Below are 20079 nucleotides of genomic sequence, written 5' to 3'. Positions count from 1 at the left end.
ATGGAAATACTCTAGCAAAGACACCCTCAACTAATGATTCTACCAAGTTTATAATCACAGACATATATAATTAAATTTTCCCCATTTCAGGATCTATCTTTTAGCTCTCTTTTCAGCCTTTGGTGGTCACTAATCGAACATTAATATAAAAAGCCAATTATAAATCAAACTAGCATAGTACATCAACATCATCAAGTATCACAGATAAAATTAATACCAAAATTATCATATAATTTTCAACAATAAAGATACCTAAACGGGATGATGTTTGTATTTTTTAATGATTAGTGTGGTGCTATCCACTAAACAACCCTGCAGGGGGTAAAAAGGGTATTCGTGTTATCTATTTTCTCTCTTTTTAAAAACAAATATATGTTCATTGCTCGAAGTCATGTGGTTATATATATACCTAACACAATTTTGAACAAGTTAGTTAAGAAGTGGTGATAAAGAAAATTAGCCAAAAATGATAGCGAGTGAATAAGAACTAATAATAAAAAAAAAAAACACCAAGAGGGTTGAAATTTTAAGTTAAAAAGTGGTTGGTAAAAAAAAAAAATTAAGCAAACGCAATGGTAAATCAAGAGAAGAAAAAAAAGGGGTTGAAATGGTTTCTTCTTTTTTTTTTTTCTTTTGAAATACATACTATACTTACTGGAGTTTTTTCAAGTAAAACAATATCTTGAACGCACCATATTTGTTGAAGACGACCATCGAAAAAGAAAATAAAAAAAAGGGAAGAATAAAAAAATGAAAATGAAAAAAAAAAAAAAGAGAAAAACATATGAAGCTTATGCTATATATATATATGCATAGATAGACAAAAAGAGTCAGAACAGCACAGTTAAGCAACGGTCAGGCGGTATAAAGGGGAGGGGGTGAAAGCAGGTATGGCGTGGTAGCGATGGCGGCGTGTTGGTAGTGATAAATTATGGGTTACCACATTGTAGCGTAAATCATCGTACGCGCGGGGAAGGCGAGAGCTTCGCAGCGTGAAATGAAACGAATTCATCTCTGTCATTCCCCCACCATTGAATTCTATATCTATCCTACAATCCACCTCTTTCTCTCATAAAATTTTTCTCTCTCCTCCCACCCTACTAATTCTCCATCTCATATAATTTCTATCTTCTTTTTTTATCTCTCATGATTTTGTATATTGCTAATATCATGCGTTTCATATATATACACACTCAATCGTTGCTCCCTTGTTGCATTTTCTGTATTCTCTGAACCACACACCGAATTTAGCTCAAGGGGAAAACTAAAAAGGCCAGTGAGAGGGATAAGGAGGAGACTCAAATATATATGTTAATATATAACTATATATATATGTGCATATATTCACATTATGTACCAGCAGCTTTCCGTAGAAATTTAATGTTAAAATATCACATTCCCTGATCATCCGCTGACTTACTTCACTGATCACGATTTTTTTATTTCGTATTTTTTTATTTATACAAACGAATGATCATATTTCATCCTTATTCATAAAATAATTGAAATTTTATCTTATGTGTAAAATTCAATACTAATGAGATATATGAATTAACTTTTATTTTCTTTCAGAATAATATCACATATATTTTAAAAAATAAATAAATGAATATTATTCTAATCATATGATTATATTTATTGTGGCATGTATATATTGTATGCAAATTCAGCGTATGTATATCAGAAAAACAGTTATTCAGATAAATATATATGTTTAAAATTTTATCTGATTTCCAATTAATATTCATTATTTCTCATTTATCTGATTTATGTCTATATATTCATGTTGTTTTGCATTTCAATTCTGAACCACACATGTATATCATAAAAACTAAAAGTCACTATTATATTTAATAACTATATATGTATATACATTATGTACCAGCAGCTTTCCGTAGAAATTTAATGTTAAAATATCACATTCCCTGATCATCCGCTGACTTACTTCACTGATCACGATTTTTTTATTTATTTATATTTTTTTCACACACGTATTCTCATTCATCTTCTTTTTTTTCTTCACACTATAAATTATACATACGTCAGATAATAATTTTTACATTGTTTTTTGAATATCTCACTGATGATATTTTTATAAAAATTATTTTATATTTAAATCCATTTTATATTGAAAAAAAGCTCGAATGCAATTATTGGCAGGGTAAGGGGTTGCAAATTAATATATATTTGTATGTCATGGTTTTCAATTGAATGTAATTTATATCAATTAAATTACTTATTATAATATCAGTCATAAAAAAAAAGAAAAATAAATAGTGACCAATGAAAAGAGGAAAAGAGTTTGATTGGTTGGAAAAAAAAAACATTTCAAGTATATAATCCAGTTGCGAACACATAATCCGATCTTATAAACCTGTCTATATTTATATGAAAATAAAATAAAATAAAACTTGTAGATAATAAATTTAAAAAAATAATTTAAAATTTGTTAAGTATTTATTTAATTTATAATTATTAGCATTTAATTTATGTTGCAATTCAATCAATGTCAGTGTTTTTTATTTCATGCGAAAAAAATTTAATGGATTTGAAATTTTACACAATAAAATTATAAAAATGTAAAATGTATATAAAATGTAAAAAACACTTTAATAGAAACTGAGAATAATATATATAAGAAAGACAATATGGTTCACGCAAAAAAGCACTAATCAACTGAGGGAAAAGTGTCCTTTTCACGTTGCGGTGGTAGACTATTACGCGAATCCCACATAAATTAATGGAGAATGTCGTATGGCTCCAGTTTTCCGTAACAATAAATCTTTCAGTTTGAAATAATGGCAAGTTATTTAGTAAATAGCGTTCAAGTTAAAGTGTCTTCAATGTTTTTCTAAGATAACACAAATAAAAATATACAAAAGCTTTTAAAATACTTTAGCTTTAAAAAACAGTGTTTTATTATGAAAAATAAAACTATTCTAATAAACTATTTAAAAAAATAAATAAATAAATAAAACAGGAAGACATTTTTTTTACATGAAGGGTTAGAAAATTAAATTCCATTTTATTCTTTGTATCCTTATTCTTTTTTTTCTATTTTAAATTCTACTATATAATAATAATAATAAAAATAAAAATCATAATAATAGTAAAGCTCTATTTCTAGTCAACTGACAGCCCTTATTTTATTTTTTTTTCTTTATCTATTTGACAAACTCTTCGTAGGAGATATACAATTGCAATAACTCACATTCCCTTCTATCAGTATGATGGGAAAATTTTCCACTCACCCTGGAGGCTTTCATTTTTATTTTTTGTATTTTTTTTTTTTTTTTCGGTTCTTTTCCTGTCGACAGATCTTCAATAAGGACCAATATTGAGCTTCGTTGCATTCACAATAAAGTTGAACGTGCTTTTTCCCTGTTATTCAAAATAGTATCCCCTTATACAAATCGAACCCTTTTTGAAAATTTACAGACAAACCCACGTTCTAAACTCCCGCCCCTTAGGTGTTTAGTAAATATAAAAAAAAACTGCTCCAGGCTTTCGTATTAACCCTCTTGAATTTGAGAGGGAGAATCAAAGGATACGTAAACCGACCACATTTATGGGGAATTACGGAATTATCTAATTAAAGTTCTTACTTATCTTGCGGTAGAAAAATTGTTAATATGAAACAAAGTGACAAATCACATATAGCTTTTTTTTTTTTGCTCTTATAAATTGTGCTTTTGATGAAATTAATTGAATTTAATACCCTCTTGTTTCTTACTGCCCTCTGACATATCTATGTGATGTGTGAAATTTCAGGTCGTTATAATCAAAAGGTTAACAAAATAAATAAATAAATAATGAGGTTGGTGGAGCTGCCCTCTGGAAATTTTATGTTTATATGCATCAGAGGGAATCCAGATCTTTGTTCATACCATAATAACGAAATACTGTCTTTCATCCAGCAAGACATTGAAAAATGTTAGATGGCTGAAAGATGGCAGGCGGGGTCAACACAGATGTATATGTGCGTATGAGAATACAGATATAAATCCAATGGAGAAGCGCGTGTGCGCGACAGATAGGAAATCCAATTTTCGTACATGAGGGGTTGCGTCCAGGTTTTCACTGTATTATTTATAACTAAACAAAATTGATGCCTGAGCATGCTTGGCACGCATATACACACGCCTTTTATTATAAGAAATTTTTTTTCTATTTTTTTTTTTTTTATTATCATTTTTCTTTGTTGATACTAAAACTTTTATTAAAAGGTATTGTTAATATATATTTTATTATTTTTATACAACATCATAAATAACTTGGCAAAATGTGAGTTTAAGATAATTTAAATATTATTATTACAACAATATTTCAATTTCATATTTAGTATCAACTTTTTTATTTTAATTGTAAACAGAGATAGGTAATTTATATTTTATAAAATATTATTTCAAATGTCAATAGTGTGTATGCAATCATTTTGACGTAACGAAAGAATTATTTTATAATTTTTTGGCTTTAAAAAAAAGGAAACTATATATAGGATCAGAAAAGATGGAGTATTTTTTATTTTTTCTTTGGCATTTTAGCTTCTCCCCTACTGTTTCATACCCTTATCCATTTCATGGTGCTACTTTTTTTTTACTTCCTCATTCTTTTGGTCTACTACTCGTTCCTCTTCTTTGTACACGACTTTTGCTAGTATCTTCTTCGTCGATGGGACGTGTTTCACCCAAATGCACTGTTAAAATTTTGGACACAATCTAGTCATTTGTCTTGACTCGCTTGCAAATAAATCTCCGACGGCTCAGCCGGACTAAGAAAAACGTGGTCCAACACCGCCAGTAACCTTCCATGCAACGTTATACTTTTTTTTTTTTTTTTTTCTTTCAAAGCACGTGACCTTATACTTTTAACTCAATATAGGCTTTTTTATTTCCAACTTTTACCTTATTTCACCATCTTTCATTAACACAAACAATATCACAAAAAAATTTGAGTCATTGTCATAATATGAATCATTTTTATAGCCCAGAAATTATTAATAGTTGTTGTGGTTTGTTTAACAACTATTACTCAGTATTAACCATTTGAAAAAATACAACTCATATTTACGTGATACATGTGGTTTATTTTATTTATAAAACAAATTCATTTATATATATTTATTTGGTGATTTAAAATTCAAATGTAAAAAACTTTTCAACCAAAAAATAAATAATAATTGATTGTTTCTTATTTTTGATAGCCTTGCAATGCTTGCTATTACATAGAAATAAATATCTTCAGCATCATCAATATCAAAAGTAGTCGAAACAACAATAGTATTTGCCATATCGGAAGCAACAGTATTATAGGGTTCGATATTTTAGTCGGGGCTAGACTGAACGGATACTTACTGTCCCATTTTTATCAGCAATATGTTGACTTTCCGGTAAAATATATATGTATCTATCAACAAAGTATATACACATCTAAATTTATATCTACATAATTTGCTAGTATTTTAAACATTTTTTTAAATTAACAAGTCATAATGTTTTTTTTTTTTTTTTAATTGAAAAACTATTTATTTTGCTGTTATTAAAAATTTACTCGTTCGATGACTCAGTGAACGTAAATCAAACTCACACTAGAAATTTGAATATGAATTTTGGAACGTTGGGTTATCAGATAATATAAATATAAAAACAATATCGATATATAAATAAAATTCAAATATTCATGGATGATATTTATACGCATGCATTGATGCAGAGGCTAACACTGAACAAAGAAAATATTTATTTTTAACTTTTTGTTTCTAAATAAAAAAATAAAATAAAAATAAAAAAACTATGTAGCCTAATCTATCAACATCTATACAAGGACTATTGTTAGCACTATTGCCACTAGTAAGACATGTACGTGTATATACCTAGCACAAAAATAATTCAAAATGTGAAATAGTATAAAAGATGCTGAAACATCCCTGAAGAGAAAAACGTAAAATATATGTCTGGTTTCTTATTCTTCATCCAGTACTATGTGTTCACTGAAAGAAACGCAAGCTATGCACAACCGTGTATCCCATTTCTTTTATTTTCTTTCACTTCCATTTTCTTTTAAACTGGCCCACAGTTGGTATATGCATTGTGTTTTTTTATTTTTATTTTATCTTGCCAGCGTGTACTCACACTTTAACAAAAAAAAAAAAAAAATCTCATTCTTTACGCCAACAAAATTTCCAACCCCTTTTACAGACAAAATAATAAATATCAATATTCAAACACGATGAAATTGATAGAACTTTGTAAGTTTACTTTTCTATTCAGTCTCAATGATTTTTAAATTTATTTATATTCTGATATATGTGTATTGATAACAGCTTGATTCATATTAAAATATATTTTTTTTTCTTCCATCAAGTAGTTGACTAAAAATTTTCTAATATATATTTTTAAAAATATCAATAAGCTAGTGAGTGTGTTGGTATATGTAAAACTAAATATAGTCAAATGCAATTTAAACGTTTGCAATACGTTTTCAAGGATTTGGAAGGTGATCTCGTAGAATATCTTGGGCTTTAGAATGGTCTCAGTTTGAGTTAACGGTTTGGATCACCAGCAGTCTAAAAACCCCTTCCTTGCACGTGAGGTTACCAATACATTAACTTGAAAATCTAATACTCAATATGCATGTGTGTGTGTTTGTGTTGGTGAATGAGCATGTGTGTTGCGTGTGCTTCTGTAATAGAGAAAGAGAGAGAGAAAGAGAGCAAGTACGTGTCGATAGGAAGGGCTGCACCACCCACTTTGTGATCGCCTACCCGAACCCCTGAAATGGAGTCATAGGATAGCAATTTCGAAGCGGGCTTGTAATAAAGCACGTCTGCGCGCCGAAATCCTGATGAATGGCTTCGCTTAGGCTTGAAATGGAAGAAGGATGAGGCATCAGAGTTTCCGTAATAGTAATTCTCGTATCTATACAGTTATATATATACCTTACTGAGCTTATTTTGCGTATAACCCTTCAATATCATTTATTTACAATAAAAAAAAATTTAACTTCAAAATAATTACATAAATTTATCATCCTTTTTGCTATACACGTATAAATCATCATCATAACAAATGAAAATAATACTTGTCATATTTATTTGAAGTCATTTTTAATATTATTTTCTTTTTAATATTTATATTTTTATGATGCAGCTTGGGGTTATCATTATTAAAAATTAAATACATAAAAAATACATAGTTAATTATAAATTTGTATTAATTTAATCACGATTAAATTAAATATGTGATAATTTGAGTAGAAAAAAAAATTCTCTTCACCAATGAGATAGAAAAATAAATAAACTGACTGATTTTAATCTTGCGATTAATATACAGATTTAACTTTTGCGTTGCCTTAGAAACGAGAAAAGTCATACAAACGTGGAGGGTTTTAATATGACAATAAGCTGGTGAATCAACAAGTAATAAGCAACACTAAAAAGATTAATTAGTAAATTACAACTGTGCGTGTCACGTTGATATCAAAGAAAATCCATATAAATTTACATTAGAAACTTTTAAACTTTTTCATCCATTTCAAAGTGTCGTCAAAATTCATGAAGGGCAAGTTCCATTGAGTCCTATATACTATTTTTTTTTTTTTTCAATTTATTTTTGCATTGCCACTGTGTACTTTGCACTCAACTCATTTTATCCAACACTTTAAAATCGTCTTTTCTCGTATGCCTGTACTTTTGGCTCAAAGTGACCTCTAGCACGACCCTTTTACCTCCCTAACATATACACATTATCTACCCGTGGCCTCAATAGGTTGTACATACCAAACCCGTTGCTCGCATTCATCATCCACACCGGTTTCTTTTTTTTTAACACAAATTTTTTTTTTTCTTTTCTTAGAGAACAAGTGTCAGGAAAAAAATTTATGGGATTATTTTACATTAAGTTTTGCTAGTATTTTTTTGTGACCTGACTGTAGAATAAGGCTATAGTTTATTTATTTTTATTTATTATTTTATTTTATTTTTTTAAATTTATTTCTGTTATCAAGATATTTGTGATCATCGTGTGAATGTTTTATGTATAAAATTCAATGTTAAATAAGTGATAATTTAATCTTGAAGATAAAATAGTAGATTTAAATTTTGTCAAAGTGTATAATATGATATAATAATAATAATATAAATATAAAATTTCAAGACCCAAAGAATCCTTCAGACCGTATGATATCTGTTTGAGGCCATTTTCAAGCTCATTGAATAGACAGTCATGATTTTATATGACCACAAAACGTGCCAACTTTATTGTAGTCAAACCCTTTTCATAAATTCATGTTCACCATCGCCACTTCAATCGCCATTACCACTTTATTTTCTTATTCTCTTGTGCTCGTAATGTTTAAGGTATTAAAAGTAATTATCTCTAATACTGTTCTGTATAAGCAATCACTTTCAGTATATGCCTGCACCAATTTTATAGGACTAAATTATTGAATTTCAATATTGATTCTTTGCATATATATTTATGAATATAATGACTCAAATTTTTCCGAGTTAATTATTTTGATTTGCAGTGCATCAATTTTAAATAAAAAAATTATAGTTTTTTTTTTTCTATAAAACGATTGTCAATGTGACAAGGTTTATTAACGACACATATTGTTAACGCATATATTTTAAAAAATACAACCACGAGCTTTACTCTCGACATGCCATTTTATTTGATATTTTTAAATAGCAGTATATAATATATATGGCATTTATATTGTGTATGTAAAATGGTGGGTGAACAACACTGTGCGCTAACAAAATATATCTGACACTCTAAATGCTTGGCATTGATCATCATTGGTAGGGAAAAAAAAATATAACGGAGAAAAATAACGATAAGAATTGATTCTCGCAAAAAGATTAGACAGACATAAATAAAAATAAAAAAGTTAAAATATAAAATATTATATGCTATTGCTTGAAATAAGAAAATGAAGGAGAAAAAATAAAAAAAAGGAAAAGAAACGTGACAAAGTTTGGGGGGATAAAGACACGGAAGCAAGGCGCTTTCAGATAAAGGTAGAAAATCATCAACATTGTACAGACATGAATGCTTCGTGCAAAAAAAAAAAAAAAGTTATTGGAGAGGGTAAGAATGTATATTTGGTGGGCTGAGGTGGCAGCTAAAAAAATATAAATTTCTTTAATGGTGCTAATAATTTCACATCGCATAATTTACTTACTGCGAAACGTAACGCCAGTAGCTACCACTAGGCATTAACGAGGAGCCTAATATTAATGTGGTGCTCGGTCGGCTGCCACCCAGATAACAACAACCCACCAAAACCTCTCGTTTCACACTAGCTCGTTATAGTCGAGACCCATGTTCTGCTATGTTCCAACCAATCACTCACAAAGATAAAAAAAAAAATAAGCAAACTCTATACCATCTTCGTTTAGATAAAACAAATATTTAAAAAGCTTGATAGAATAGGTGTACAAAATTTCATGAGAAAATATATATAAATTTTTTTTTCCTCGAGGGTTGTGTTAAGTATTATTTTTAAGATGAAAAAAAATTATGACAATATTAATGTGCATTATATAAATAATAAATTAACTCTATGATAAAATGAAAATTTAAAAAATATTTTACACCAAAACTGCTGATGTGTTAGACTGTTAAAATTATTTAAAAATAATTAAAGAAAATTCAATTAAAATATATATTACATGAAAATAGAAAAAAAAATTTTATGTACCATTATTTGTTGATAGTGGACAAGTGCAATTTTATGTGTTAGCTGAATGGCACGTGTTCATGCGTTTATATAACAAGTTGTGTGACGTGAAAGTTTGTTCAATGTAACAAATGTATTTATATAAATAATACAACCACAGCAATGGAACAATATACATTCAAGTTTTTTTGTTTGTTTTTAGAAAAGTCAAAATAGTAGTTTGAATATTACTGTCCAATACCCCCCTTGGCCCTGTTTGTGTGCCAGCTTATATTTGTGCCAAAGCGTAGACCTACCTTTACCTAAATCGCACACAGCTTCGCATATATTTTATTTAACTCCCGGACACGGAAGTACGTGGATATTGCATACCGTAATTAATGAAACAAAACTATTAATTTGAATTCCATTGTGTCTGTATATTATAAATAATTAGCTGATGGTATCTGTTGCAAATGCGTATATAGTATGATTGAACAAAATAAATTTTTAAATATTCATATTATTCGCTTTTTAAGTATTTGATGAATTTTTAAAATTTTTTTAATTATTTACTTTGATTTATTTGGGCATTTGTTAATGAGAAAATTTATTAGTAAATTAATATTGTAATAATTTAGTGGCTTTATCAAAAATTTAAAAGTCAACGGGTAGTTATTTTTGAGAATTGAAAATATTTATGACAGTCATTAATCGAAATACAAATTAAGACTTGATTTAGTTTCGATTTTTTATTTTCATTGGACATTTAATTGATATATGTTTACGATTCTGACATATATGTTGAAGTGAAAATATACAAATTGATGTACGACTTGCATTTTTAAGTAGCAAATTTATACAGATGCGAATGATCTTCAAACTTTGACGAATCGATTTGAAATAATTTATCAATAATTCAAACTGAATTTTCTTTTGGTTTAATATAAAAAAAAAAAGACAATAACATTTTTCAAAATACTCAATAAAATAAATGGAAAATATAAGTAGATAAAAAATTTTAAAATATCCCATAAATAATATAACTTTAAAAACTCGAGAAAAAAAAAAAGGATCATAAAAAAATTTTAGAAATATATTTTTTTGACTCAGCTGTATAAATATAAAATATATATAAACTAATTTCCAAACTTTTATTTATTCTGTCATTGAGAAAACAATTTTTTTGAGTCGTTATATTTTTTTTTCTCCGACAGAATTAATTACTCAGATCACTAGACTGCATTAATAATGAAATTGCAAAATCAATTGATTAGTTAAGTTCGAGTATTTGTTTGTTTTTGTTTTTTTTTTTGCGGATTTCAACGGATGGAAAAAAAGGAAAAATTGTGAGGAATGAAGTGGAGATGGAAAGAGTTGTGTGGGAGGAGGGTAAAAGATAAAAAAAAAAAAAAAAAAAAAAGCATAGGATGATACGACGCAGCGGAGCGCACTGGCGCCCGAACCGGCTCCGTCGAGGCGCCGGCGTCACTTCCGCTCGCCGACTATTCTCGAGTCTACTGATTCAACCCTGGGAATCGTCGAGATATGCCGAACTTATACAAATCTCTCCTCCTCCTTCATGTCTCTTTATTTCACTGGTCTTGGTTCAAAGCTTGATGCAGAGGACGAGAAACGATTGAATGAAGACCACGAAATCCGCGCCAGAATCATTGTACATTTCTAAACCCCTTTACGTATGTACACACATATACAAAAAAAAATATAATACATTTTCTTTTCTTCGTTTTATATATATACAAGTGAAGAAAATAAATAAAATAGAAAAAAAAAAATGATATGTTGAAGAGAAATACTCACTCAGAAATGTCTCGCAGGGTTGTTGATCCGTTGCAAAGAAAATTTATTTTGTCTTTGAACAATATATTTTAGATTTAACAAATGCAAACAAAAGTAATATTCTTTATTCATGCATATAATTTTTTTTTTTTATTTTATTTCTACGTTTATCTTTTATTTTTATGTTGTTGAAAGTTTTTTTTTTTCCATATGGTATGCTTTTGACAGCTATTAAATTAAATTGATATTTACTTGATAATTTTTTACTACTTGATGCATTAAATGAAAGGTATTTGTCACATTAAAAATCTACTGATTAATTAATTTTTATTATCAGAAAAATAATATATACGTGTCTGGGTAAATAGTAATTTTTTGAATTAACTTTTGTTTATAAAGTCAATTGTCTTTGCAAGCGTTTAAGTATATACACAATCGGACTTGCTTGTTTGTATTAATTTATTTTAAATATGTATAAATATTTGAAAAAAGCTCGAATTGCTATAGGGGTCGTTCATAAATTACATAAGGCTTTTTGAGCCTTTTCTTCCTCCCTAGATTTAGTAAGATTTGGCAGACCCTTTCTCTTTCTTTTCAAAAATATTATGTAATATATGACTCGGAAAATTCATAATAAAACATGACTAAGAAAAATTTATTTTATGATATACGTCAAGTGTCTACGCATACATGCATATATGTATATTTTTTTTTTCATATATTTTAATACCTGGTAAGATCGATCATTTTGAGAGGGAAAAATTTTATATAATATTTTTATGACCACCCTTATCACACACACATAAGACTGCAGCTCGACTGAGTGAAGAAAATAGACAAAAAAAAATAATTCAAAGAATATTCAATGTTTAAAACAGTAATAATTTTTATAAATATTTATATTTATTTTAGACAAAAATATACAATCAGCATTGTTCTTATCAGAGAGTATAAAAAAAAATATCAAAAATTTAAATTCATTTTCTACCTGCAAACAAACATTTGTCTCAAAATGAAGGGGGTTGTTTGCTTCGAATATGGTGCATGGAATTGCATGATACCACTATAATCCCGAAGGATTATCTATGAACAAACCAAACCTTTCCAACACCTAGACATGTCACCATGGATATTTATATCATCTCTATACAATTTATTGCAACCTTGTGATATTACTTCTACTTATTTTATAAAAACCATAAACAATGAAATTCTTGGAAAAAGTAAATTGATTTTACCATTTTTGCTGAATTTAATTAAATGAAATAAAAGAATGAATAACTCATTGAAGAAGCAATAAAATTCTTAGTATCAAAAAAAATAAGTAAAGAAATAATTTTTTTTAATTAACATAATAAGAAATAAATAATACCAACTATCTTCAGTATTTTTCTTTTTCCATTGTCAAATATTTTGATCACAAAAAACTTGATAAATCGATTTTGAATTTCCATGTTTTATGTCAATCAATCGTCAATAATTATATGGTTCAGAAAATCCTTCTAGTGCTTGTGAAATTCGTTCAGAGTAATATGATCACTCTTAAGAAATATACTATTTTTTATTATACACAAGAAATAAATAATACCAACTATCTTCAGTATTTTTCTTTTTCCATTGTCAGATATTTTGATCACAAAAAACTTGATAAATCGATTTTGAATTTCCATGTTTTATTGTTGATCAATCCAATTTAATGTATATACACTGAAAAAATTTATAATTTTATTATATATTATAGTAAATTGATGTTAAAAAAGTATGGTTGAATTGTACTTACACAGTATAAAATAAAAATTATAAATATAATTTTGTACATACCAGTATAGTAAGTATTAATATATACAGTATAGTATATCATGAAAAACGCTAAAGCAGGTTATCTATTAATACTGTATGTAAATATTAATATGTATGGTAAATATTATTGTACTGTATTGTAATCATTATTACTGGTACAGTTATTTTATTTATATAACAATTTATTTAATAAAAAGAAAAATTTTTACCAAATAAATATTTGAATAAGTTGCTTAAAGAAAACAAAAAATAACATTAAGGCAAGACATTCAAAAATATTTAATAAAATTTAAAATTTATTTATAATAAAAATAACTATAACGATAATACTGAATTTTAGTTTTTTTTTTTTTTTTCTTTAATTTTCTTAGTTTTATTCATAAATGACTGAATTTATTATTTATTGCTTAAAAAATTATAATGAATTTAGAATTCAATAAGCTGAAAAAATTCAACAATATTATTTCATATAAAAATTTTTAAATAGGAGAAATTGCATATGGACTTAATTAAATTGCAATAAAATATATTGGTATATCGTATTTTAAAAAGACATGAATGAGTATAATACACTGATTAAATATATTAAAATATAAATCGCCATATATAAAATCTGTTTAATAAAACTTCATGAATATATACGACAAAATTGTACTAGTTTAGATCTATTAAAGATGTGCTAAATAATTAAAAATTTTTTATTTATATTTACATAAACAACAAATTGGTGTTTCTAAATTATATAACTTATAAATTACCACGATCAAAATTAATGTTCTATTATTGAAGTGAAAAATTATTAAATGGAAGTTACTAATATTTGAAATCACATAATAAATATAAAAACTGATTTTATGCAAAAATTTAAAAATTAATATATATTTTTTGGAAATATATGTGAATTATGTCAATTAAAAAAAAAAATAAAATAAATATTTCTTTAAATAACTTCTTCAATTTATTAACAATATTCACAAAATTTTTATTCACCACTGACAAATTTGAAATTGAAAATGCTTTTGAATTTGTAAAAAAATAATATATATAAAAATTTTCTTCAAATGATTTCTTTTAAATTATTCCATCATAAAAACATGTTTTATTTGGTATAATTGCATCATATTAAAAATTGAAAATAAAATTTGTATTGTAGTAAAAAATAATTGATATTGAATAGATGAAATTAAATGAAATTTTTTCAAATGATTTATTACTACATAAAAACATAAACAATCGAAAAATTTTATACCTAAGCTGTAGTTATAATTTGTATAAAATGTATGCTTTTTAATGAATATTTTTTTATTTTAAAAGTAAATAAAAATATATATTTTTTAAACGATTTAAAATTTATCAAACTCATATATTATTACAAAATGTAATTAGTTAACATTGTTTTTTAAAAATATTAATATTTAAAAAATTTTATCTTCATTGTTATTTCAAAAAACAATATTGAATAAAATTTTTTTCTTTTCGATAAACTATAATGTTTTACTTGTTAAAAATATTTTTTGTTTTTTAATTAATTTTTAAAAAATATAAATTTAATATGTATTAAAAGATAATTTCGTACATTAAATTTACTTCATACCAGTATATAAATCTGACAAAATTTTCTTTTGTTTTGTACTATACGATATTTTAATTTACCAAACCAGATAGTAACCTTTAAATATTTCTAGTAAATCAATTATATTTTGCCGTTGTAATTTAAAATAAGTATAGTAAATTTAATCATAAAAATATAGTAATAAAAACTAAAATTTTTTCCTATTTCAAAGATATTGTGTCTAGCAATATGTGAATATTCTCATGTAAATTTTAAAAATTTATTCACCTCATTAGCATTTTTCACGTATAACTTCAACGTGGATATTTCATATGTTACTTTAGTCTATATGATGCTTTATTCAATTCATTTTAAAACACAAAAATAAATAAATAAAAAGATAATACAATTTGTTTATAAATCAATTAAATAATGTTTTACCTTACAGAGGCAAATATTGATTTGATATATATAATTGAAAATGAATTTAAACAATTTATAATGGTACTATAAATGACTGGACAATTTGATAAAATAAAAATTGCAAATATATATATCAGAATCAATAAAGTATTATATTGCAGAATAATTTACTGCAAATTAACGAAGATATATTATAATTTTCAATTCAAGAAATATAACCAGTAGTTAGAGAGAGAATGAGATACATATATATATTTGTGAAAATACTGTTTGTGGGCTGTTAATAATATATAAGGTATATTGTAACAAATAATACGTATGCAATATTTATTAAAGCAAGTAGGAAAAATTTAGACTTTTTATGGGGTGTGCTACTGATTTATTGACAAAAACATTATATGACAATTTATTCAATTGTAACAATCTATTTCTAGTTGCAATATATATTTGGAGTGTCTTTGAAGCTCATTCAATAATAAACCCTTTTTTTTTTTTTCTTTCTTTTTTCTTCTTGTTTTATCTCAGCTCAAAACCTCAATGACTAAATATAATCTGTATATCACTATCAATAATTTTTTAAACAATAATATATGGACATAGTAAAAAAAATGATTGAAATTAAATTTTGTCTCTTTTCAGCGGTGGGAAATTTTTTTATCATGAGCGTTCAAATGGACTGGTATATGGAAAATTTTAATAAATAAAAAAGTAGAGTTTTTATACACCAAATTGAATGTGTATAATAAAAATAACGACGAAATTTTTGTCTCACGTTTTAGATTAGTAATCGTACCTGCAAAAATGCTACCTTATTTTTTTTTTTTTCTCCTTTTTATACTATATACCTATACATTACTGACACTAGATAAAAAACAACGAGATTTAATTTTTTTTAGTCAAAGTGTTTATCATTATAAATCAAAAATATATTCTTTATTTTAATTTACAAGCACGCATGCAGTTGTACTTGAGATAAAGATAAGTGTTTATCTTTAAAAATGTCATCGTAAGACAAATTCTCACCATTCTACCGGGTGGTTGAATTTTAAAATCATACAATCTTTCTACGAAATAAAATTTGTTTTAAAAAATTTAAAATTAAATACTGGCATTACAGGTTGACCTGATCTGTCTGACAATTAACATGCTGGTGATGAAATTTTTGTCATTAAATTGACAAACGACATTTGTATTAATGTTGTGTAAAGAAATAATAAAATTATAAAAAAATAAAAAAAAATAAAAACAACACACAGTGGAGGTAGCCTATATGCAGAGATCTCGTTCAATGTTACCCTCTTATTTTCCCTTTCTAGTCTCTCTTTCTCTCTGCTATCGGCAGGTCTATCGGGCAGTAAACAGCAAGCGGCAGATAAGAGTGAAAGATATATTATGGACGTGCTTATTCACATCGTATAATATATATATTTATATATACGAAAGAGATGCCCATGGCAAAGAAAAAAAAAAGAAGTACTACTCTTTAGATTGTCGTTTTTGTGACTTGTATGGGCAGCTCTATATTTTGTCATCCCTCTCTTTGGCTTCTTCGAATCGTCTTCTTTTCTATTTTGCTTGTGCATGATAGTAGCGGTTCATAAGGAAAAGGGCTAAAAAAAAAAAAAAAGACAGGGAAAAGTCATAGTTTACGATGTAGAAAGTCTCGACAGACTGAATAGTTGCGGGAAGGGCGGAAGTGAGTTTGCAAGCCAAGCACAGGGTGGTGATATGCAATTGAGCAACCCCTTTATTTATTTTCTCTTTTTTTTTTCATTTTCTATTTCTTTTTTCATGTTTTTTTTTTTTTGAGTCTTTGCGTTGTTCAGTTCTACAAATATACAATTTCTTTTTTACTATACATTTTTGTTCTGTGAAAAGTTATATTTCAGTTTTTTTGTTTTTTCATCTCAAAATTTATGAAATACATCGGAACTACACAATATACACTAGTCAACTTTTCACATATAGGATTGTTTTTTATTTTTCAATTGTATATACTTTTTAATTTCAAATTTTTCTGTAGTTTTTAACCACAAAAATCCAAAGCACAAAAATTAATTATCAAATAGAAAATTCATTGGATTAAATTTGAAAATTTCTATGATACTTGATTCGTCAGGAAAAAAAATGAGCTTTTAACAGTTCATTTTGTCCCGCCTACTGGGTTGAATATTGTGAATACTAAAATTATAGCTTTGTATAAAATATTTGATATATATCACAGCTGACGGGAAGCGCACCACACTCATTGTGGCAATTTTGTTTTTTTTTTTTTTTTTACCATTGTAAAAAAGCAATTACAAATTAACTACTGACACTGGTATTTTCTCTTTCAAGATATCTCTGGGGAGTTGTGCTGTAGATTGTTACATCTATTATAACTTTTTTTTTGCAATCAAACCAGGCGGTATAGCTTCTATTTGTTTCGTTTTTAATACAACCCCTCAACAACAATCCCTTATTTAAAATTTTATGAAGTGTTATTCTTAAGTTTTTGTTTATAAATCAAATTTAAATTATAATAAAACATTTCAACATAATACTTGCACTGTAAATAATAATAATAATATAAATTTAAATTTTTTTTTCAATGCCTGGTAGTAAAATTTAAACACCAATGAGGGAAAAAATTGTCAGAGGAAACACACACGACGAATTGACATAAAAAAAAAAAAGAAAAAAAAAATACATATAGTAGTTTGCACTAAAAATTCAAGGGAGAACAGTGAATAACACACCCTCCCCCTCATATCACCCCCCGCAGAGTTGCTCTAGATTTACGACCTGGGTCCAAAATTGGTTCCGGTTGACTCGAAAAATCAGAGCAACTTTTAGCCCGTGAATCGCATACTAACCAAGATAATTCTTTTAGCCTTATTTAGAATACAAACAATACGTTTGACATTTTTTTATTTTTTTGTTCTATTATCCTATGGCTTTGATTTCATCCATGAAAACCAAAAGATATTGACAGCGTGACGGGGTCAAAACAGCCCCCGTTTCCGCAAACACTTGAATCCATGAGATCCCGTTAGACTAAGGATTGTTAGGATTCTCATGGGTCTCAAGGTTTTTACGGAATTACGTAAAAAATATATAAAAAAAAAAAAAAAATAAAAGATAAAATAAAAACCGACAATAAAAGAAGGTGACCTGTCTTTAGTGACTAGTCTTACGAGCAGTACTATGCCGAAAGCTTCGAGGTCAGTCCGATACTCTACAATCGCCCCGACACGTTACTTGAATTTTCATTGTCATTTCTTTTTTTATTTTTTTTCTTTCTTTTTTGAATAAATTGAAGCAGGTAGTTTTTTTGAAAAAAAAATACAAAATTTAATGTACCCTTGAATTATATTTTTTTAACGATTTTGTATATAAAAGAAAAATTCTAAATAAAAAAATATTGAAAGAAAGTTTTTGTAAATGAAAAGAAATAAATAAAAACTTGGTAAAAATTTGTCACATTTTGTTTGCGTATAATTTTTTGAATTTAATTTGTTTTTCTTTTTTTTTTTTCATTGAAATTGTTTTGTGATGAACCGACGGGATTATTTATTTTTTTGTTGAAATATTAAAAATTTAAAGTAAAAAATGTCAATGATTAAATTATTAGAGAAAGAAAAAACTTTTAAAATTATTTGTACGTTGTTGAAGATTGAAATCTTTAACGACGTACATTATCCAACTATACAGACAGCGAGTTTAATTCATAATTAAGTTCTTTGGTGGTATGGTGAGCACACTTTGTGGCTAATGCAATCTTTAATAGTTCCAATAACCAGAATGAAAATTAAACTGAGAGTTGGAAAAACGATTGTAGAAATAAGTTGAATTGCTTCGTCTGAAGTAGCATGACAGTGTGAATGAATACATCTACTATTTTCTGGAGCATTGCCCAATTTACCAGTGTTAAGCATATAACTTTGTAGATGGACTAGTATAAAACTATGAAAAATAAAGTGTAATCCATGTGCTGGAATTAAAGAAGCCATACTAAAAAATGTATAACAGAGATGAAAATAACGAAAACCAGAGAAGTTGAGAAAATAAAGGGAAGACCAATTGTGAAAATTTTCTCTCTCATGCAACTCACTTCATCAATTTATCATGAATTTTCGTGGTTATTCTTATTCGTCTGATTTTAGATTGATTCAACCTCAAAATGTTTTAACCAAATACAACACAAAATATATATTCATAAAATTTAACACACTTAATTACACTTGTGTATTTTACTCACACAAAAATTATTTTTTTTAAACAAAAACTAAAAGTAACTCTAATTTTTATATTAAAAAAAAATCTATAACATATTGTACTTGACATTTTTATTATGACTAAAATTAGACATTAAAATAAATGAAACAAAAAAAAAAAAAAAAAGGATAAATAAAACAAAATATATACAAGAAACTGAAGAAAGAAAAAATAAATAAAAAATATAAATTTATATGTATTCTCTGCTTTGAAAATACGAAAGTATATTGACTCTGACACGCCCTTTAGTCCTCAGTTGACACTTTATTACCAAAAATATAATCCATTCTGACATGATGATGGTGCTGAAAAGTGCTAGTGATTCAAGTAGCATGAAGTAGAGCCATTATTATTTTATTTATATTTTTTTTTTCAGCAATTAAAAAAAGATATAGAAATGAATGTAATTTATCTTTCATGATTTAATTTTATCTTTTATTTTTATATTTTATTTTTGTATGTATTTGTGGATTTGTAGACGAAGCCCCTGGAGCAAAAATGGTTAAGACCATGCTCATCTAGACTGCATTCACCCTTGCATGATTCTCATTTCCGTGTTGTTGTATAATACATGCAGCTTTCGT

This window comes from Aphidius gifuensis, linkage group LG4 (assembly GCF_014905175.1).
Source record: "Aphidius gifuensis isolate YNYX2018 linkage group LG4, ASM1490517v1, whole genome shotgun sequence".
In the NCBI taxonomy this organism is placed as follows: domain Eukaryota; kingdom Metazoa; phylum Arthropoda; class Insecta; order Hymenoptera; family Braconidae; genus Aphidius; species Aphidius gifuensis.
The sequence above is the reverse complement of the archived record's forward strand: the minus strand, read 5'-3'. Positions refer to the sequence as shown.